At 43.2% G+C, this 19,780-nt stretch overlaps 1 long non-coding RNA gene across 2 annotated transcripts; it reads right to left on the bottom strand.

Annotated features, from left to right (window-relative positions):
* Positions 1-711: 711 nt before the first annotated feature.
* Positions 712-13,157, bottom strand: LOC135295208 (uncharacterized). 2 transcript variants are annotated; one of them, XR_010357236.1, is made up of 4 exons: positions 13,028-13,157; positions 6,119-6,232; positions 2,883-2,948; positions 712-762 (listed from the first exon to the last, which is right to left on the bottom strand). It is a non-coding gene; the product is annotated as an uncharacterized LOC135295208 (long non-coding RNA). The 2 variants fall into 2 exon arrangements; XR_010357237.1 differs by having other exon boundaries at positions 13,014-13,138.
* Between the last annotated feature and the right edge of the window lie 6,623 nt (positions 13,158-19,780).

The raw sequence follows: 19,780 nt of genomic DNA, 5'->3' as shown, positions 1-19,780 counted from the left end.
CCCTTAAGGCTGTAGCAGCAAGGTGTCTCACTGCTCTTGAGGAGGTTTTTATTTCATCTGGGAGCAGAAGTAGGTTCCATGCAGCCACCAAAGCATCCATGGGACCAGCTGGCCAGGATGCAGCAGCCTGGCTCCTTGCCCCCACCAAGTTCCAACAATCAGTCTTTGGTTTGCAGCTATTTAAAGGCAGACAGGAGTAACATAGATTTGAAAACAAGTTATAATTTTTTACCCCGCTCCTTGCTGTGGCTCACTGCACATCTGAACAAACATGGGCTTGAGTGGGTCTGGGCCCACAGAGACCTTCTGGCCTCACTTGTGTGCCTATCTTTGGGGGACATGTAGCAAAACCAAGCTTGTAAATGTTCCAGGGCACCTTTCCTGGCCTCTGTCATGTGCCACAGGGCACTCCTGCAGGCATGACTGGAAGCACTGCTGTATGCTGACAATGCATTCACACTCCCATAGGATCATTCACTCTTTCTGAAGATCTGAAGCCGTGAAGAATACTATTTATTGATTATCTTTTATCGGCAGGCAGCAGGGGCACATAGTGGGAGTGAGACAGGGGTCTGGATTCTGCCCTCCTCCTCCAGCACCCCACGGTCAGGTGCCCCATGGAGACCTCTCCTACAGCAGGGAGCCAAGGATAAGGGGAACTGGAGCTTGCTTCTGTCAGGAAGCATTTGCAGATGCATTGTCAGACTGACACAAACGCTCCCGGACCACATAAATAAGCCGTCACTTTGAGCGAGTTTGTAACTGAAAAGCAAGCAGATTGGAAAATTATCTAAAAATAGTGGAGCAAAGATTAGCAGCACAAGCATCAGCTCAGAAGCATCAGGACACTCCTGGGCTTATTCAAATCACAAGTTCTTAAAGAAGGATTGCAAAGATGTTGAAAATACACAGACAGCTCTACACATTACTTGGGTTTGCCTGAACTCCAGGAGAGCACAATGTTCCTGGCAGGGCACAGTAGATAACTGGGAAGTCTTAGCATTTTTAATGAGGGTTATGAAGAATTTTGTTATCATGGAAAGGAATATAATAATTTTCCCAATGAAATAGCTCCTTAGTCAGTAACCACTGTCTAGCACTTGGAGGCAATTCAGCCATCTTTAGCTGTCATTTCAGAAAACATATGGCAAGAACAAGATCAAATTCATATTGCCTTTCATATCAGGAAATTTCCCATTAATAATAGGTTTGTCTTTATAATGTGTGTCTTGGAGTAAAATAATATGAGCTATGTGGGGTTTTATGAGATATTCTAGAGGGAGAGTCTGCAGAAGATTCTGACCAGCTCCTCTCTTTACCTTCCTCTCTTCACCTTTCTCTCTTCAGACCTCATTAAGAATTTCACAGTCTTCCAGTTCGTTTCAGTTGCACTTGCATTTTCTCCCAGCTTTCTGCAATCCTGTTTGGTTTAGTTTTGTTTTGTAATCATTATCCATTAAGTATTTATTACTTTATTGAACCGGCATGGCTCATGAATGCATATTTTCTTTTCCTTATTTTTCCTACTTTTTATAGTGTATTCGTTAAAACTTGCATTCCTTGTTGTGGGAGTATAAAACCAACCTATAATACTAATTGCTGTTGCAGGATCTTGGTAGCAGATCTTTGTTTTCTCCCAAGCTGACACCTCTCTTGCAGTTCTCTGAGTCCTCACTATGGTATGCTGGAGCAATGAGCTTGCCATGAGATCCTTCAGAAGCTTTCCCCCTACAGCTGTAGAGGTGACTCAGTTGCCCACACACCGCTGTGGTCTGATCTCTCTCTGCTCAGTAAGGGCTTGGTGATGGATGAGCTGAACCAGAAGCTACCTGCTGATACAGGAGGGGAGAGCCTGTTCTCCTCCATCCTGGATCCCCTCTATGCCCTTCTCCAGACTCCAGTTTGCACTACCCACTCCCCAACTCCCTGACTCTCCTTGCACCAGCTCTGGCACTTGTCTGACTGTAAGATAAGCCAATTTGGAGCAGTAAAACAGCAGACCTGTGATTCAGTCATTCAGCTTGAGGTGCCTTGAGGGTGAAACCGCACCCTCCAGCTAAAATCACATCTGCAGATTAAGCTGTATCTGGACACTGTTTGCACCATAACAAGAAGGAGTATCCAGTCTTTCATTTCTTAAAATTTGAATCACAAGTCCTGAAGAGTATGGAAAAACATGTCAGCAGCAGATATGAAATGGCTATTAGATTATATGACCACTAAAAGCCAACTTTTGTGTCATTTCTCATGAGGTGGCATTTCAATGGGCAAGCTTGGGCAGCTACACCAAAACTACCCACTCCTGTCAGCAACACAGCTACTTCTCCTCTTGGTTTGCCCTGCAGCTTCGGATGGGTCATCCCTTTTAGACCCTCTGTGTCTCCAGCTGTGAAGCTGTTATCTGCTGTGCACCAAGATGGTCCATAGGATCTACAGAGGTGGCAAATTTTTAAGAGGGAGATGTTGTAGTCCTTTCTCTTTTTTGACTTGTTCCCATTGTCTCCTGCACACCTTGAGTTCTCAGGAGAAAAATGTCCTGAGGTCTGGCAGTAATTATTAGGAGCACAGCAGATAAGCAGTTTCAGTAAGCTGAGCAGGGATCACAGGGCAAAGTGTGTACCTGGGAAGTTTCAGAACTACTTTTGAAAAGCGCTTTAAAGATGAAGCATGCTTCTTCATCATGTGTTCTCATTATTATGTCCACAAAGGAGCAATGGCACCTGCCAGGGCTTGCTATTGCTCTCCCTGTGTCACTGTCAAAGGAGGGGGAGTCAGTTTAGAGAGGCTGTGCTGGCAGCCGGAGCTGGGTGTGCTGCCCTGGCTGCACCATGCTGTGCTGGGAGAGCCTTCTGTACCTGTGTTTAAATGGGGACAGTAGTTACCTGCAGCTTGTCTCCTCGGTGCTGTGAGACCGGACTCATTAGCACTGGCAAAGTACACACAGCCACCTGGATAAAAGGGACAGATAAGCGCTCGGTTTCGTTATTTGAAGACCCGGATCAAAGAACCAAGGGCAGCCTTGATTTACCACTGGAGGTACACCTGCAAGAAATGTCTGATTAGAAATCAAGCAATAAAACCACTGACAGTAAAAACAACAATGAAGGCATGAAAAAAGTTTGCAGCTGGTCAGCTGGAACACAATGAAACAAGAAAAACCACAAAGCAACTGCTACATTTTTTCTGACACTTTTTTCCATCTTGTTACAAAGACTTTTAAAATAAAACAAAACAAACACTCCACAGGATATGTAGCTTGGGCTTTTTAGGTTTTTTTAGAGGAAACAAGGGAAGAGCAGAAAGGGCTTTCCTTCCCCTCTAATAACTGCAGCGTTTGGAGGAAGGAGGTTCTAAGATGTTAATGATTGAACAATAAATTCCTGGTAGTTAAAGTGGGGGTGAAACACAAATCTGTCTCTGCCTCTATTCCCTGCCACTCTGGCAGCCAGAAAAGGTTGTCAGGCCTAAAGGCACCAATAAATATTCCTGCTCCCCAGCAGCACACTGTATTCTTCATGTCCCAGTGTCTCCAGGTAAGCACCTTCACAGGGTATTATGTGCAGGCTGACATGTTTTATACATCCCCTCTAGTCAGCAGGCACTCGCATTCTTGCAAGGTTAAGAAAGAGCATTCATTCCATCAGAGAGCAGTAAAAGGATGCAGAAAGGTAGGTCATGGTTATCCAGGATGGAAGAAGAGGTTGTATGGACCTTCTGGGGAAGAAGTCCTGGGTTCTGGAGGGATCTGCACCCTGACCTCTGAACAGCAGGCATGCCTCCACCCAGGCTTGGGGCAGGGGGAAGCCACCATTTCCCACCTCCAATGCCACCCATCAGCATGACACAGTGGGTTTCCTAATTTGTGAGGTACCTCAGGACAGACATCATGAGCCACTGTTTGGAAAAAAAGCCAACTAACAAGAGGGGAGAGGTGACAGGGAGCTGATGGTCACATAGAGCATGAGCTGTAAATCAGAGCTGAGTGTCAGGAAAAGGGATTTTTCCCTTGGAGCAGCAGAGAGACACCCTTTAGCTTTACTCTGTCAAATAATCAAGCCTACTTCAGCCTGTTTCAGTGCATTATGAAGGAAAGACTGAAGGATTGGGGCTGTGTGGGTTCAGAGGGTTGTGTTAAAGATCCTTGCAGGACAGGGAGAGAGGCAAAGCGGACATGAAAGACAGCGGTCAGGAAATGTCACTGAATCACTCAACAAATCTAGGAAACGTGTTTTGATTAAGTTTATATAGAAAGACTTAAAGAAAATAGAGGAAAAGAGACCACCAACACAGCAAATCCAAGCTGAGCTAATGGAAAGAAATTACTTTTTATTATTCTAGCAAATATTGGTGGGGATGTGATTGAAACAACCCACTGAATGTAAACTCCCCCCCCTTCAGGAAGCTGATCAAGCTCCAAATTTCCCTGCTGGCCTCAGCTCCTCTGAAGGGCCAACCCAAAGCCTTAGAGATGAACAGTGGGAACATGAAGAACATCAGGAGCAGATCCAGCTCTGTGTGGCTTTGGCTTGTGTCCCGGCAGACACAGTAAAATAGGGGAGAAATCAAACCTGTGGAGGCTGGAAAGGGTTGAGACACCAGTGGGGCTCCTCTCTTCCAGACCTAGCTGTCTGAAAGCAGGGTGCAGAGCTCTGCCAGGCTGCCTCAGCTCTCTTTATTAGACCTGGAGCCACAAGTACCTCCACAGGATGATTCATCCCAACAACTTGAGGTGCATTTGTGCTTTCAAATCAGTCCTCCACACTGACAACATAGTAATTCACGCTGAGATCCACCCCAGACACCATCTAAAATAAGTTTCAAGAGGAAAGCTGGCCCCTGCTATCAGAACAGTTAGCCCCACACCTTCAGGTTCTGTCCCCCAGCACTGTTGTGACAGACCTAATACTGCTTCATATCCCTGTACACATTCCAGGCTCAAAGTACCGAGCCTTAGCATCCTATCCCAAAAAGCTGCTGTGACCCTGACTCTCATCCCTCTGTGGAGCAAAAAGGGGATTTTGTCCTTTCACATGACCATCTTTCCACAGAGACCATAGAGAGAGGGCACATGGCTCCCTCAGAGCAAACACCCTGCTTGCTGATGTGAGCAGGAATGATACCCCTCCTACCCAAAAGGGCTGGGAGTTGGGCAGCCATTTCAGCAGCACTGCAATGTTCTTTATTAGAGAAGCATGTCTGTGGTGCTTAAAAGAACTGTCTCTGAAACTAACAGCACCTAGAAGGTGTCTGTCCTTAGTATTGCAAAAACCCCATTCTTCATCCACAGGAGTTCCTGCTCAGGAGGAATCAGTGTGGCTGGGATTTCAGACCTTCCTGGAAGAGATTTTTTATGAAGCCAACCAAATAAACTCCTTCCACAAGCAATGGCATCAAGGCTTAAATGATGATGAGTAAACACAGGGAATTAACTGGAGAGGATATGAAAAGAGGGCTGGTTGATCTGCAATTCCTCTAATTGAAAAGCTGATGGATTTTACTGTGTGATGGTTTTACTAGAGACCAATAAACTGCAATTGTATTGCCAGGAGGAAAGAAGGCTCTCTGGGTGTTTCCTGTACCAGATGGGAATAAATAGGTTGTGCCTGTGGGAGGGGAAGGGTGTCCCTTGCAGGAAGCTGTGCTGCTCCAACACTGAGCAGCCAGGCCTTCAAACATATGGGGCATGTCAAGGCTGGGCAGCATCAGTGTTTGTGAGGGGGTCCCTTAACACACAACTTACCTGGCCTTTTGAACTTCAGTGAGAAGTGAGAATTGCTGGCTGAGAAAAAGGTTGCAATATGAAATAAATTCCTAGGAATACTGGACACATATATAACTCTCTCCCATTGCAAACCCATCCCTGCTCACTACCTCCCCACACTTCTGCTAAACCAACCAAAACCAAAAAGAGATTATATTTCAAGAAAAATAAAGTAGCATAATTAAGTAGGTTACCATACACAGCATACTATTCAGGAAATTACCGTGCAGTAAGTTACTGTAAAAACATGAGATACATGTGCTCTCAATGACTACCTGCATTTGTACCCTTATCCTGTGCCAAATTCAGCAAAAGCAAGATAGCACCCCCCTCCCGGCTGAAGGTAAACTTCCTCACCTTAATGGAGGATTAAGAAAGTCCCCCTAGGGCCATGCTTATGTCACTGTGCTCCTTCTGCCATAGCTCTGTGATCTGCCAAGAGCTGAGGGTGCTGCTGGATCTTCTCCCTCCCTGGGAGACAGAGACAGATATTAGCAACTGGTTATCAGTGTTGCAGCCATTTTTAATATCTGCTTTTAAAAAAGACTATGATTGAAACAATGCATGTGATCTTAGTCAAAACAGCATTTTTCTGTGAATTTATATTTCCTCTGAAGTTTATTTCCCTCTCAGCTTATGTTACTTCCTAGATGCAATGACTTTCACTGAAGAATATTACTCTCGTGGTGCACCATGTGCATTTATGCTCCAGCTACTTGTAGCAGATACTGTGTAAACAGGTCAGAAAGAACTTACAGTGCCTCCACATTATGAAGAATGAAATCCTTTCAGGATTTCAGGTCCTGACAGGATTTGAACCAGTCTCTTCCATGGCCTAAACTTATGGGTATATAGCCAGGGATGGAAGAGACACGTTTCTTCTTACATGCTTACTGTTCCCCTCAAAATTAATATGAATGAAAATGAACCAGATCATTCATCAAATCTGATAAGCTCTGTGTGACACAGATCACATCTGAATGAGCAGTAGCTGATAAAATAATGGTATCTGAAGACAATAGCAAGTTCTCTTTTATAGTATCAGACCTCCTTTTATGTGCTTTCCGCCAGCATTCAAGTAGATGAATTTTCTTATCTTTTGTTTGTTTCGTTTGAGAGGGGGTTTTTGTTGTTGTTTTTGTTGTTGTTGTTTTGGAGTTTGGGGTTTTTTTGTTGTTTGTTTGGTTTTGACTGTAAAATGAAAAACCCTATAAAATGAAAATCATGTGAAAACTCATCTGATAGTCATCACCTGGAGACTCTCACTGGCAAGGCTGGTGGCACAAGACTGAAACCTCTTTTATGGTCTTAGACATTATTTTTGGTCTGAGAGAGAATAGATATGAATTCTATGACCAATTACATGGATCACATTTCAGGTAATAACCAAATAGTAAACTGTCCCATAGTTCCCATCTAATTCATGAATGAGAAAATAGTTGAACTGTGAAAGCAAAGTTGTGGGTTTCCACATTCCCTTCCCAGTTATGTTTGACAGCTAGAAGAGGAAAGCGTTGGTCTTGATTACAAATACAAGACACAGCCTGCAAGAACAGCACAGAATTTCTAAGCCTGGATGGGAATACTGTCAATTTTCATGGAGCAGTATTTTCAGTGCTCAACACTTTGATCTTTTGTTAATTTTGGACTTGCTCCTTTTTTTTTTTAATGTTGAGATAACCTTTATAAATGAGGAGTTCCTCGCCTATGAGTATAGAAATATAAAAATATTAATGACCACCAGATGAGAAACAGATGAAGGATTCTTGAAGCCAAATGTTCACATCTCTGTGACAAGGATCTAGCTAATATAAGCACGTAATTTGCATCTACATTTTTGGCACCTAATGAAATAGTCTTTTTAAAGTAACCACCTAATTTCCCTATTGACAAGTACGTGCCTTTGAAGGTCTCCCAAGGAGGTATGCTCTGTGGAACAGAAGCACCTGAATTTCTCTCCATCAGATGAACAGGAAACTCTGGCAATATTTGTCTGCTCTCAAGGCACTTATTTGTCAGTGGCTGGAGCCTCTCAGTCACTGACCAGGAAGCCTAAACTTGTTATAGCAACCACCTCAGCTCTGCAGCCTTCCCTACCTGTTTGCTGAAATAAAACGGTGTTTAAGATATTGCATGAATGCACAGACACAAAAAGCTTTGACAAATCCATGTTAGTTTTAAATATGCCAGAATTCAACTGCTGAAGAGAGCACCCTAACTGATACCATAATGCTCACATGCATTATTCTTTTTTTCCTTTCACAAGGAAAAAGCTTAAGCCAAGAAGCTGAAAATACTCAAAAGCATTAATTGAAAGAGCATGGGTAGCCATTACTGCCTTTTATGCCCATAGTTGTCTATTTAAATGCCTATTTATGTATTTATAGGACAGGACCCAGCAAAATACACACAGACACACAAATATACAAACTCATATATTCATATTGCTGAAATTACATAGCAAGTCTGGAGATTAGACCAGAAATAGAATCCAGATCTCTTGATGCAAAACCTTTTGCTTTAACCATTTGAGAATAGATCCCCCCAGCCTCACAGACTGTCAGATTAAAATGAAAGAGGAAAAGAATCACAGAAACCTCAAATCAAAGCATGAAATTGAAAATCTGTCAGATCCATAAAATGAAAATTCTCTCCAAAGGAAAATTCTGACACAATCATATTTTCTCATGAAATTGGAACTGGAAATAAGGTCATACTGAGGAAAAAAAAGAATAATATTAAGAAAAAACCCTCCAGAACAGCATCAGCCACTTCAGTAAGAGAGTCTGAAGGGTTTTGACAAGTGCTGTGTCTAAGCCAAAAAACCCCAGGGCTAGATCTTCCACAAAAAATCAGAAAACTTAAAGGGACATTGTCAAAGTTGGTAGACCAAACATTTGAGCTACTTTAAACTCAGAGTAATACATGAGAAGTCATCTTTCTCTTTATTAAAAAGAACAGCTGAAAGATATTTAATAAGAATATGGTGACATAGTTTGCATTTTTATTTTTAACTAAGGATAACAGGCTATGCAACATTTTTTTTTGCTTGGTTTTAAAGCCTTGCTTACATTATAGGTTGAAAGATTAATTTCTACTTAAAAATTGGCTTTTTTTTTTTCTATGCTTATACCGAGAAAGTTATGGAAAAAGTAAAATGAAAAAAAAAAAAGTTAAAATGGGACACAGAGAGGGGGCAGGAGGGGGAAATGTTTATTTTTAAGTGCAGCATGGCATCATTCTGTTATAAAAATCTGGTGCAAACTGATTTTCTGAAGTGCTGAGAACCTACAAATCCTTTGAATTCATCAGGAGATCTGAGCACTCAGCTGACTCCCTGGGAAATCAGGCCACATTTCTTTAGCTCCTCAGCCCTGCAAGAATTTCTTCACATGTCCAGTTTTGCATATACGGTTACTCCAGCTGGGGTTAAAGTGACTTAATGGTGGCTTCATTGTTGTATGTGCAGAACTTAGTGGCTGGATATCTAAATGAGATAGCACAGATGTAATTAATCTGCTTAAAGATGAATAAAGACTAAAGCCAGCAGTGTGAGATGATCACTTGGCTCCAGTTAATGCAGGAAACAGGTACTCAGTGGGCACAGGCCATCCCTGGCAAGCCCAGCACACAAACCCAAGTGCCAAAGCACTGAGGAGCAGGTGTGCAGCCAAACCTCTGCAGGAGGTCACAGTGCATCCCACTGACTTACATGAATGCCCTTCTGGGTTTTGAATGCTTGCTGTAGCATTTTCTGCAACATCTGTAAGGAGGGTCAGTACCTCAGGTGTACATCCCAAAAGCCACTAGGCTAAACAAGATTAGACAAGGGTTTTAAAATAACAGTATTGCTGAATAATCTGACAGCATGCAGTTGGTCCAGTTGTTACTGTTGAATTAGTAAATTTGCAAAACAGCATTTGCTCTGGTTGGTACCTTGTGTATTTATCCACATTTTCCTTGGGGTCCTTTTTCCACTTCCAGAACAATTTGGGTTGTGAGCCCAGTTACACTGTGGGGACATTTATATAAGGAAGACCAAAGCCTTCATATTAAAATAAGACCTGTGGTGGGATGTTGCATCTTGGGACTGCAAGGCTTCTGTGTTTTTCTTCACTGAGAAGAGAGCAGTTTCCCAGAAGCTTGCCTGGCTCCTGGCCAGAAGTTTCTATCTCCACAAGTGGGTCTTTAAACAGGAGCTGGAGGTTTGAGCAGCCTCCCCGTTTCCCAGGGCAGCTTCAGCCTGCAGACATCAAGGTGCCGTGGATGTGGCCTGCAGAGCCATCTGGCTGGATCCTGCAGTGAATATTCAAGGCAAGCAAAGCTGGGCACTGGAGAGACGTTTGCCAAGCTGTTGTCAATCATGTGCCAGTGGCCAAGGGACAACTGATGGGGTGACTGACACTGACAAAAAGCTGTGCAGCTCAGCTCAGCTCAGGGAGTACCTCTGAGCATTGAGAGGGATGTCTTCTTCTTTTTTAAGTCCAAACCCCGTTGCCAGGCTGTGTGAGAAGGCAACAGCCCTGCCCAAAGCTCTGATTTAGCAGTGAGGAGCACCAGCAGGAGCTCCTTGACCCACAGCACTGCAAGACACAGAAGACCACTGCAGGCTTAGCACACAGAGGGAGTTGAGACTGACTGACACCCATCCCCTTGGTTTCCAGTCTCAGATTCTTAAAGAACATACCTTTTGCTACTGGGAAAACTGATGGAGGTCTTGTCCCTGCCTCTCTCAGAGATGCAGGCTTCAGTCAATCACTCAGTGAGAAAGTACTTCCAAGAAAAGATCTCTCAAGCTTGAAGCTGTCCCACTTCACATGTAATCAGTAAATATTAATTAGGGAAGGAAGAGAGGTAAAAATAACCCCCTCACCATGGAGACTTTTTATGAAATTTACAGATAATTTTTTTTGAAGTGGTGCCTGGATCCTCTTTCTTCTCACCAAACAAATGTCAAATTCTCTGTGATGAGAAGGAGCTATTCTCCCCTGCATAGTCCATTTCAAGGTAGGGATGAATTTCATTCCCTCAGGCTGTCTGAGGATGAACTGAATGCAGATCCAGTATTTTTGGGGTGGTCTTCAAAAAGTGACGCTTTCCACCCTGGAGCTAGAAGGCAGCCCTACAGATCTCCCCCTTTCCAAAGCAAGTACTCATATTCTTTGCCCACTCAAGACTCTTGTTTGGAAAAAAACAGGAAACAAAACAAAAAAGGAGGGTGGGCTCAGAGTGGAGGACCAGCTGTAACCAGTGCTGCTGCTGCTAACAAGTCTTGTGAAGGGATCTTACACAGAGAGTTCAGCTTGTGGGTTCCTAACCAGTGCCAGCTGGGAGGATCTCTTTGCTCTGTGAGTATTTGAGGAGAGTTCTTGGTAAGTCCCTGTCCTAGACCTAGCCAGGCTCTCTTCCTCGGCTGGTGAGCTCTGCATTTACAAAGAAACATGGCTTCCACCTGAAATGAATTTTCTTCCTCTGTGAGGAGTAAATGATTTACTAAAGACTGCCTTTTTCCCAAATGCAATTCCATCTGTAGAGACAGGGACATGGATCAAGACATCGCTCACAATTCACACAACATCACAACTACATTTCTTTGTGTGGACCTAATTGTCAAGTCAGATTTGGAGGATAAATTCAGAAAAGCACAGAGTGATTTTTCATGAACATTTTTATATTGCCACTTTTGTTAAACTGGCATTAATATCCTACTAACCAACAAGTGGAGATCAACTGGGAAGTCTTGGTTGAAATAAAAAAAAACAAAAACAGACATCCATGATTTGTCAAGTCATGCTGGAAAAATAGCAAGGAAGGACAAGAACAGTGTAGCTGAGTCTGAAGCCAGGTAATGCAGAGAAACCTGGATTTTCTAAACCTTAGGAGTATGTCAGGATATACAGGATATGTCAGGATATTCAGTCATGTTATTGTAGTTCAGCAATCCTATCTATGGCTGTAGTTCAGGTTCTCTTGCAGTAAAAAGATATGAAGTAAGTAGCAAAGAAGGTACTTGGACTTTAAGAAGGTCTTGAATAAAGCTGACTGAGACACCAAAAGATAAATTGTGCTGAACTTTGGAAATGGGTTTATTTAATTTAATATTAATCTGGATCTATTGTTTTTCTCTCCTCCCTCATTTGTAACTGGGATCATTTGCATAAGATTCACCAGGGTCCTCTGCATTGCTGCCAGTGATGCCCATGGTGCTGTGCTCCCAGTGGGATGTGAAACGTGTCTTGACTCCCAGATGATGGGAGAAGAGCAGTGGCAGTGCATGTGGTGCCATCCACCTCTCTGCTGCATGCAGAAGGATCCTTTATGACATTATAATTAATTTCTGAGTAATTAACAGCATATCGCAGACACAAGGGAGAAGAGCAAACCTACCTTGTAAAGCTGGATTTTTAGAAGTATTTTTGGCTTCTGGAACTTTTAGGATTTTCCTGTGGGGGCAGGGATCCCTGCATGGGAATTTAAGTCTGCTGACAACTCTGTTTTTTCTTTTTCTCTCAAGGAAGAGCCTGGGAAGATACTCGTGGGCCTTAGAGGGTCTGTTCATTTTGATCTGATTTTAATTGATTTCTTTGAAGAAATACACCAAAATTCACATCTTGGTCTTAACCTAGTGTTTAGTCTTCAGTCAGTGAAGTCACTGATAGGGGTGAGTGGGACCACAGCTGGCATGATGATTTTTATGCAAAATTTCTGTAGTAATAGATATACACAAAATTATAGATATGAATATTTCTTTAAAAATATTTGCAGTAACAGAAAACACACAACCAGAAAACACAAATCATTCTGTGTTTTCCTCTTCTGAAACAAAATATGATAATAACTCTTGAAATATTTCCTCAGTTAAAGAGAAACTTGCTGCTCAGCAAGAGGGTTTCACCATCCTGAATCACAGTCCAGTTGCTGCTGGCAAGAGTGGGGATGACAAAAAGGTATTTAACCCCTCTGTAGTCAGCCAACACAGTTCAATACTCCAAGAGTCTAAATGCCTTTGGATTTTCAGACTTGCAGCTGCAGAAGCCACGTGGGTATTGGTTTTGGAGTAGACCAGCCCATTTGGTCCACAGCCCCTGTGGTCAGCATGTGCTTCTTTTGCTTACAAGAAAAACTGCAGTTCAGATTTGGGGTCTACCAGGAGCCTTGGCAGGATCCCATAGGAAAGGCTGTGGGACAAAAAGGCAGGATTGTTTGCTATTCTTTGGTATAACACTTATCCTAGGGTAAGCATCTCATTTACCTTGCATCACCTACCAAGGAAGGTACTTTTCCTTGCAAGTCAGAACATTCCAAAAGGGTAGAAATGTATATAATATCCCTCCAGTTGTGGGCACCCCATGGTTAGCCACATTGCTCACAGGTGAGTCCCACTGCAACACACAGACACCAGAGGCTTCGGGACAGCCACTGTGACACCGTGTCCTGTAGACACATGTGGGAGGACACTGTGGTCTGGAGAGAGCCCACAGAGTTCCTCTTCCAAGGATTTCACTTCTCAGTCCTTCAAACAATAATTGCACTCACTGCCAGCCAAGCAAACTGTGTGTGCTCCAAATGGTAATGGATGTTAGCACTGGAGACAGTCAAACGCTCCTTTCACTGGCTCAGGAAAAATAAATGTGAAAATATTTTTGAACTTTTAATCTTAAATTGCCACAGACTGAGGCAAATATTTTGGCATTTGTTTTTGTGTGGGTGGAGCTCTGCAAATGTCAGGCAGTGAGGAGGTGTCTGCAGAGCTACTGAGCTGAATGAGACCATTTGAGAGGGCACAACTTCCAGTCCTCCTGCAGGACTTCAAACACAGGCTCTACTTGTCTGTACAGGGAGCAGTTCTCCTAAGCCAAGGAGGCTGATCACAGTACAGGAGTTTAAACACAAGTACAAACTTCTGCATGACCAGGTCAGAAGTTACTATCTGAGAAATGTGGCTGGCATGTTTTAATTAGCAATTGTTAAGAAAAGGGCTTAGAGATACAATCACACTCTAACATCAAGGATTATCCAACAAAATAGAGACAAAAGGGGAATTATTTTTCTTTTATTGTATTTCTCAGTGCAAGAATTATTAAAGGACTCTACATTGTTTCATGATTTTCCCACAGTCACTTATAATAATCTCTTGTAAGTATCAAACTAAAACGTCAGTCCTTGCAGGAAAAAATTGCCAACTCATGCATTTGTTTTGTTAGGTACAATTGTTCATGTGGGCTCAAGAACATTGCCACAAAATGAAGTTTACATCTGACCTTTGAGAAGTCAAAACTGTTTTGGGGAAACTGCATATAAAATAGTTAAAATGTTTTCCCGAAGTGTATCCCTAAAGCAGGTACTGAGATGCTAAATCCAGCAGTTACAGAGAATCCTCTACATCAGACTCAAGTCTGTCGTTGCATTTTTTAATCACCCAGGGGGGAAAAAAAACAACCATGTTTTTCCAATATGGGTCAGAAACACTAATTAGCTGGAATTGTTTCTCATGATCAGTAACTCAGCAGTTCTCCTTCTGCCTCTGCTAGAGAACTGAGTTGAAGAGTGGTTACATTAAAATAGCAACAAACAACATCCAAATTCTGAACACCAGTCAGGCTTAAATTTATCTCCCGTAGTGCTTCCTAGTGACAGTGGCGATGACAGCGTCGATTAGATAGGGCTGGCACTTCACACCGTGTGTCACTCCTCATTATCTGATGAGAGTCCCTGCAAGAGGCAGGTGCTGGGGAATGAAAGATTAGGTGCAGCTCGTGTAATCAGGCTAAATCCCTCACTACCTCCACCGAGCGATAACAAAATATAAGCAGCTTTCTCCTTTCCACAAATTCTTCCCCACTTTTGCTGTGCTCATGAGTCTGTGGGCGTAATTACCCCAGCTTACGGCAGAAACCAGGATGAAGGTGGTTTCCAGGATGAAGGTGGTTCTGGACTGCAGACCTGTATTCCAGACAATTTTTCCCAGGAATATGTACACTCCTAATCATGCAGCCTTAAGCCAACCTACAGAAGTGCCCCTCCCTCCCTCTCTTCTGTGCAGGTGTTTGAGCTTTTCTTCCTCAGTTTCAGCAGATCCTCTTTAATTCTCCCTAATGACTCTCACACTCTCCAAAAATAAGCAAATGGATTTTGCAAGTGAATGAACATAATGAAAAAGCAAGGTGTGAGGCTTGGAGACACAGTCTGGATTTTGACACTTGCTGCATTTTTCTAATACCTCTTAGTGTGTTAATCAATGTTTGGCAGCATTGCTATTAGAAATGAAGTTCCAGTAATGAGATCTAGCAAACTTCATGGAAAAAAGACAGTAATCTTTCAGTGCCAATTACTGCTGAGAACTTCTTGGGCTTTTTGCACACTTTCAGAAACAAATCACTCCTCAGATTTGAAATGAGAACACTGGCTTTTTGGGAGAGAGCCAGGTCGTGCTGAGTGAGACAGACACCTGGCTGTGGGAGGGGGTTCATGTATGCTAGACACAGAAAAGAAAACACATAGCTAGCTTTGGGTAGGAATCAACTACCACTTGCTGCCTTCTTGGAGTGTCCCAGATCGAGGTTGTCTCAATCGCCTCTTCTACAGAGACTTGTGGGGAGCCATGAAGGTGGCCACTGGAGTCCATGCATGAGAAATGACAGACCACAGGGAATGAATGGGCAAGCCTGGAACATTCTGTACTTGCCAGCAGTCACAGATGCAGGTTACAGCTGGTGAAATGACAAGTGTGATGTAAGTAAGCGTTTCACTGGAGGGCTGGGACATTAAAGAGGAAGAGGAGCAGAAAATACTTGTGTCTATCAAACAAAAACACCTAAAGCCAGTGAGGAAGAAGCACAGCATTGTGTGGAGAAGATAAAGAACAGCACAATGGTGATGGGAAGAGGCATTCAGAATCATTGGCCACAGTCAGCACCTGTGGGCACCCCTGCTCTGTTTTGTGCCAACAGGGTCCCACACCACTGATCATAAAGTTTAATCATTGCTGGATGAAACACTGGAGCTTGCACTGTGGAAGGTTTGTGCTTCGGGAGCTGAACCCCAATCCCATTTTGACTTTTTTGTCATACTAAATGTTGATCTGTAAGACCCACATGGCTCCTGCTTGGATAAATGGTCCCCACCATGCTGTCACTGGTGTGACACTGTGGTGGTGGGCAAAAGTTTAAATATCTGGTTGAAAGGCCTCTCTAAGCATGCCAAACTTCCCAGGAGCTCAGAGGTGCCAACACCTCTTCTTCCAGAGACTGAAACCCAGCCAGGGACTCCTGTTCTCTGCTGGTGTTCTGGATATTTGGCTGAAAGGAAAAAGGATGCTCCTGTTTTACACTGTGGAGAGGTAAACAACTACACTTGGTACAGTGTTATGCCTGAGCCATGATTTGGGAGAAAGAAGATTTTTCCATGTCACTCTGAGTCACCTCATGCCCCATTTAGTGGGCTCAGAGGAACATCTTCCCTCCCCAGCAAGAGGCCATGGCCTTGTGCTCACTGGGAGGCAGGCAGGATTTGGCAACAGCTGATGCAAACTTTCCCAGACTCCAGGGAAAAACATTTAGTCGGACAAAAATCCCAGTTGGTTCCTTCATACTTAAACCCCTGCCCTCTGCAGTTGAAAAGTTAATTTGGGAAAAATGGCTGGATGACAAAGCAAGGAAAATATGGTACAACAGTCTTAATTTTATTTTTAACAATTGTTGCTATTGAAGTAATACTGGACATAACCCTTATTTAGTACTCTACCATCTGATCTTCGTGGTTACAAAACATGTGTTTCTGTGTACTGAAGATGAAAACAGAGAAAAAAATCCACTGCTGACTGTCTGCTCAGGAATGGGACTTGAGCAAGAAGAATACATCAAGTGAAATACGTCTTTTTTAAGTGGAAATTTCTTTTTTTTTTTTAATTTTTTATTGAAATCCACTAATTTCTGCTCTGCATCATTGTTTTTCTGTGTGACAGTTGTAACCATGCTGAGTATTTTTAGTGTTCTTCTAATTGCACCTGACACACAGAAAGAATATTACTTGTTTGGCATTTATTAAATGTCACTGGTTTTCCCAGTCTTGTAACCTGACCCATCAGCTGAACACCTCTGAGCTCCTCTGAGCTCTTGCAAGGCATTAGGCCAATTACTGCAACCTTCTCAAGATAGCAATCTGCCTCTCTGCACGTGCAACCACTGTGATCCCAAAACAATCCCAGCCTTTGGAAACCGTGCTTAGGCTAAGCTTATGAGAAGAGAGAAACCACTTCTGCACTAAGGCATACTTGTTACTGATCAATCTGAAAAAACACTCCTGAAACAATCCCTGAAACAGGAAAACATCACTGCTCCACTTTCCTAAAATGTCACATGTAAGTAGTTCTTCTGATGATATGATTGTCTTGTTTACAAAGAACAGTTCACCACCACTGTAGAAAAGCAGACTAGCAAGAAGATATACAAGTGTCCCAATGAACAAATCAGCAAGTAAAGACCCTTTTCTACTGTCAAGAGGTAGAATAGGCAGATATCCACTATTCAGGCCTTTACTGCAATGTCAAGATCCTAAAAGTAAATATTTTTCCAGGATAACTAATAGAGATGTTCAAAAGTCAGAGTATGGGAAAGGTAATGATAGTTTTGTCTGCACAGGAAGCTAAGTCTTCTCTCCAGGTATGAAAACATATCAGATAAATGAGCATATGACCACTCACAGTTGGAAGTCTTTCTGCTACTCCAATGATGCAGTGGGTAGGAAAATCATCCAAGTCTTGAGCAAAAGTCACAATGTATTCACATGAAAGTCACTTTTAGAATAAATTGTATGGATACACAGAATCTCTATCCCACAAACAGATGTTTGGGATCTTGAACAATGAGCTGTGGCTCAGCATTCATTCTCATTACATGAGCATGGAAATCCCAGAGGAACTGGGAACTGGCAGTTGTCATAAGCTTTGTGGCATGTCCAGTGGAGGCAAAGAGCCTGTAAGTTTCTAGTGGCCCCTTACAGAGCTGTGGAAGAGAAAAACAAAATCAAATGCATACAAGAAAGTAGTGGAGAGGGCACATTTTGCAAAAATTTTCTAAAAAGGTCCTCAAGACTAATTGTATGAAGTGGTTAGAAAAGTGTAACAGCCCTTAAGATATGCACACCACTTCTCAGAGAAGAATGAGTATGAATTGGCTAAATCCAATGTAGTGCTCTGTCTTTCAGCTGAGTGAAACCTGGTATTACCCTGAGCACACAACATATTGTGTACAGGATGCCCATGGAACAGACCATATATCACTCTGTGTGCACAAAAAATGGAATACAGAGGAAGAAGTGCAAAACTTGGCCACAGGTGTCAGGTTCTGATGTGCCTAGCAGAGATGGTCCAGCCCAATATGTGTTTGATTGGCCTCAGAAGTGCAAGGATTTGGAGGTTTTAACAAAGCAAAGTTCAGTGTGTCAGACTGAGAATAGTCACATTCCTGTCCTTTTCTTTATTCTGTCTTTTATTTTAAAGCCAACAAACACAAAAGACTCCTCTGTGTCCTTTGCAGGACTCTGACATGAAAACCACCTCCAAATCTTCACTGCAATCTGAGGGAGAGCAAAGAGGGAATGAAGAGATGGATGAGATGTCGTTGGTGCGTGAGTAAAAAAGTAGCTGGAAGTTGCTGAGCTTGGGGTTGATTTGGAGAGCTGACTCAAAACTGCCAACTGTGCCAGCTGGCAGCAGCACTGCCAAACCCAGGAGGACGAGACCCCATGGAGGGAGCACCCAACCTCACCCATGGGCTCTCTGTCTTACCCAGCTTGCTTTCCCACATGGCTAATGCCCACTTTCATAGCCACTAGCTGTTTCTTTATCTTGAGGCTTCTAATTGTTGTATGGTAATACTTAAAATTTGCATTCCAAACCTTATTTTGTCCTTACCTACTCAATTGTCTAGACAGCCCACACTGGAGGAGAGAAATTATCCATACTACTGAAACTGCAGCCTGGATTCCTGGCTTTTTATTTTTTAGAACCAGGCAAACACAAAGTACTTGTCCTACTTTCTAGTCAGTAAGCTGAAATTCAGCATGTTTAATTATAAATCAAATAATTGACTACAAAGCTATTGTGGTATGGCCCTCCATGCTGTTGATGGTTTTAATTGCAAACTGTTACATGATGTGCTTCAGTAACAAAGAATGAGCCCTGAAGTAGCAGAGGAAATGTCCTACTTTGACTCTATTTTTACAGTCAGGATGCAGGAAATTTTCTGGTGTGTCACTCCTCTCCGTGATGGACATGGACAAGACAGCTGCAGGCACACAAGATGCCATTGGGGGCCATGTTGTGTTCAGAGGTTGTTCCTGCTGCCCCCTCCTCAGAACCCACTCTCAAGAGAGTCATGTTCCTCCCAATATCCAAAGAGGAGCTTGCATGGCTCATCCTGGAAGTGAGGATGAGCCAGGGCACGGTGTGTGCACTGAGCACTCTCGTCACACCAGATGGCACCCCTGGATGGCAGTCATGGAAGAGAGTGGCTAGAGGCTAAAGCTCCTCATGCCCGTGGTGTCACTCATTGCATGAGAAGGCAGGTGCTGCTCTCTCCCCTCTCTGGACACAAGGGTCCCAATAGCCCCACTCCTCTGTTAAAAAAAGGAAGTAAAGTAACAATGCTTGATTCCAGGGCATGTAAAAGGGTCCCGGGGGAGCTGGAGTCTTTCCTTCTCTCAGACCTTCCACTGGTGTCAGGCCCAGGGTGGGCACATATTGAATCTTCTGGGAAATGGTGACACCTGCTTCTGCTGGACTAGACCACCCTGAAAGAGGCTGCCCAGAGTGTTGTGGATTCTCCATTCTGGGACACACTCAAAACTGAACTGGACATAACCCTGAGAAACTTCTTCTAACAGGAGTTGCGCTGAGCACAGGACCTCCTAAACACTGGTTTTTGGGGGGATTTTATAACTTGAAAGTTCTTCACAAAGCAGAGAGTAGGGCTGTTTTCACTGAATTGTGTCTTCAGTGGTGAGAAAAATACACAAGTT

Source organism: Passer domesticus, chromosome 2 (genome assembly GCF_036417665.1).
Source record: "Passer domesticus isolate bPasDom1 chromosome 2, bPasDom1.hap1, whole genome shotgun sequence".
NCBI classification, from domain to species: domain Eukaryota; kingdom Metazoa; phylum Chordata; class Aves; order Passeriformes; family Passeridae; genus Passer; species Passer domesticus.
The sequence above is the reverse complement of the archived record's forward strand: the minus strand, read 5'-3'. Positions and strand labels throughout refer to the sequence as shown.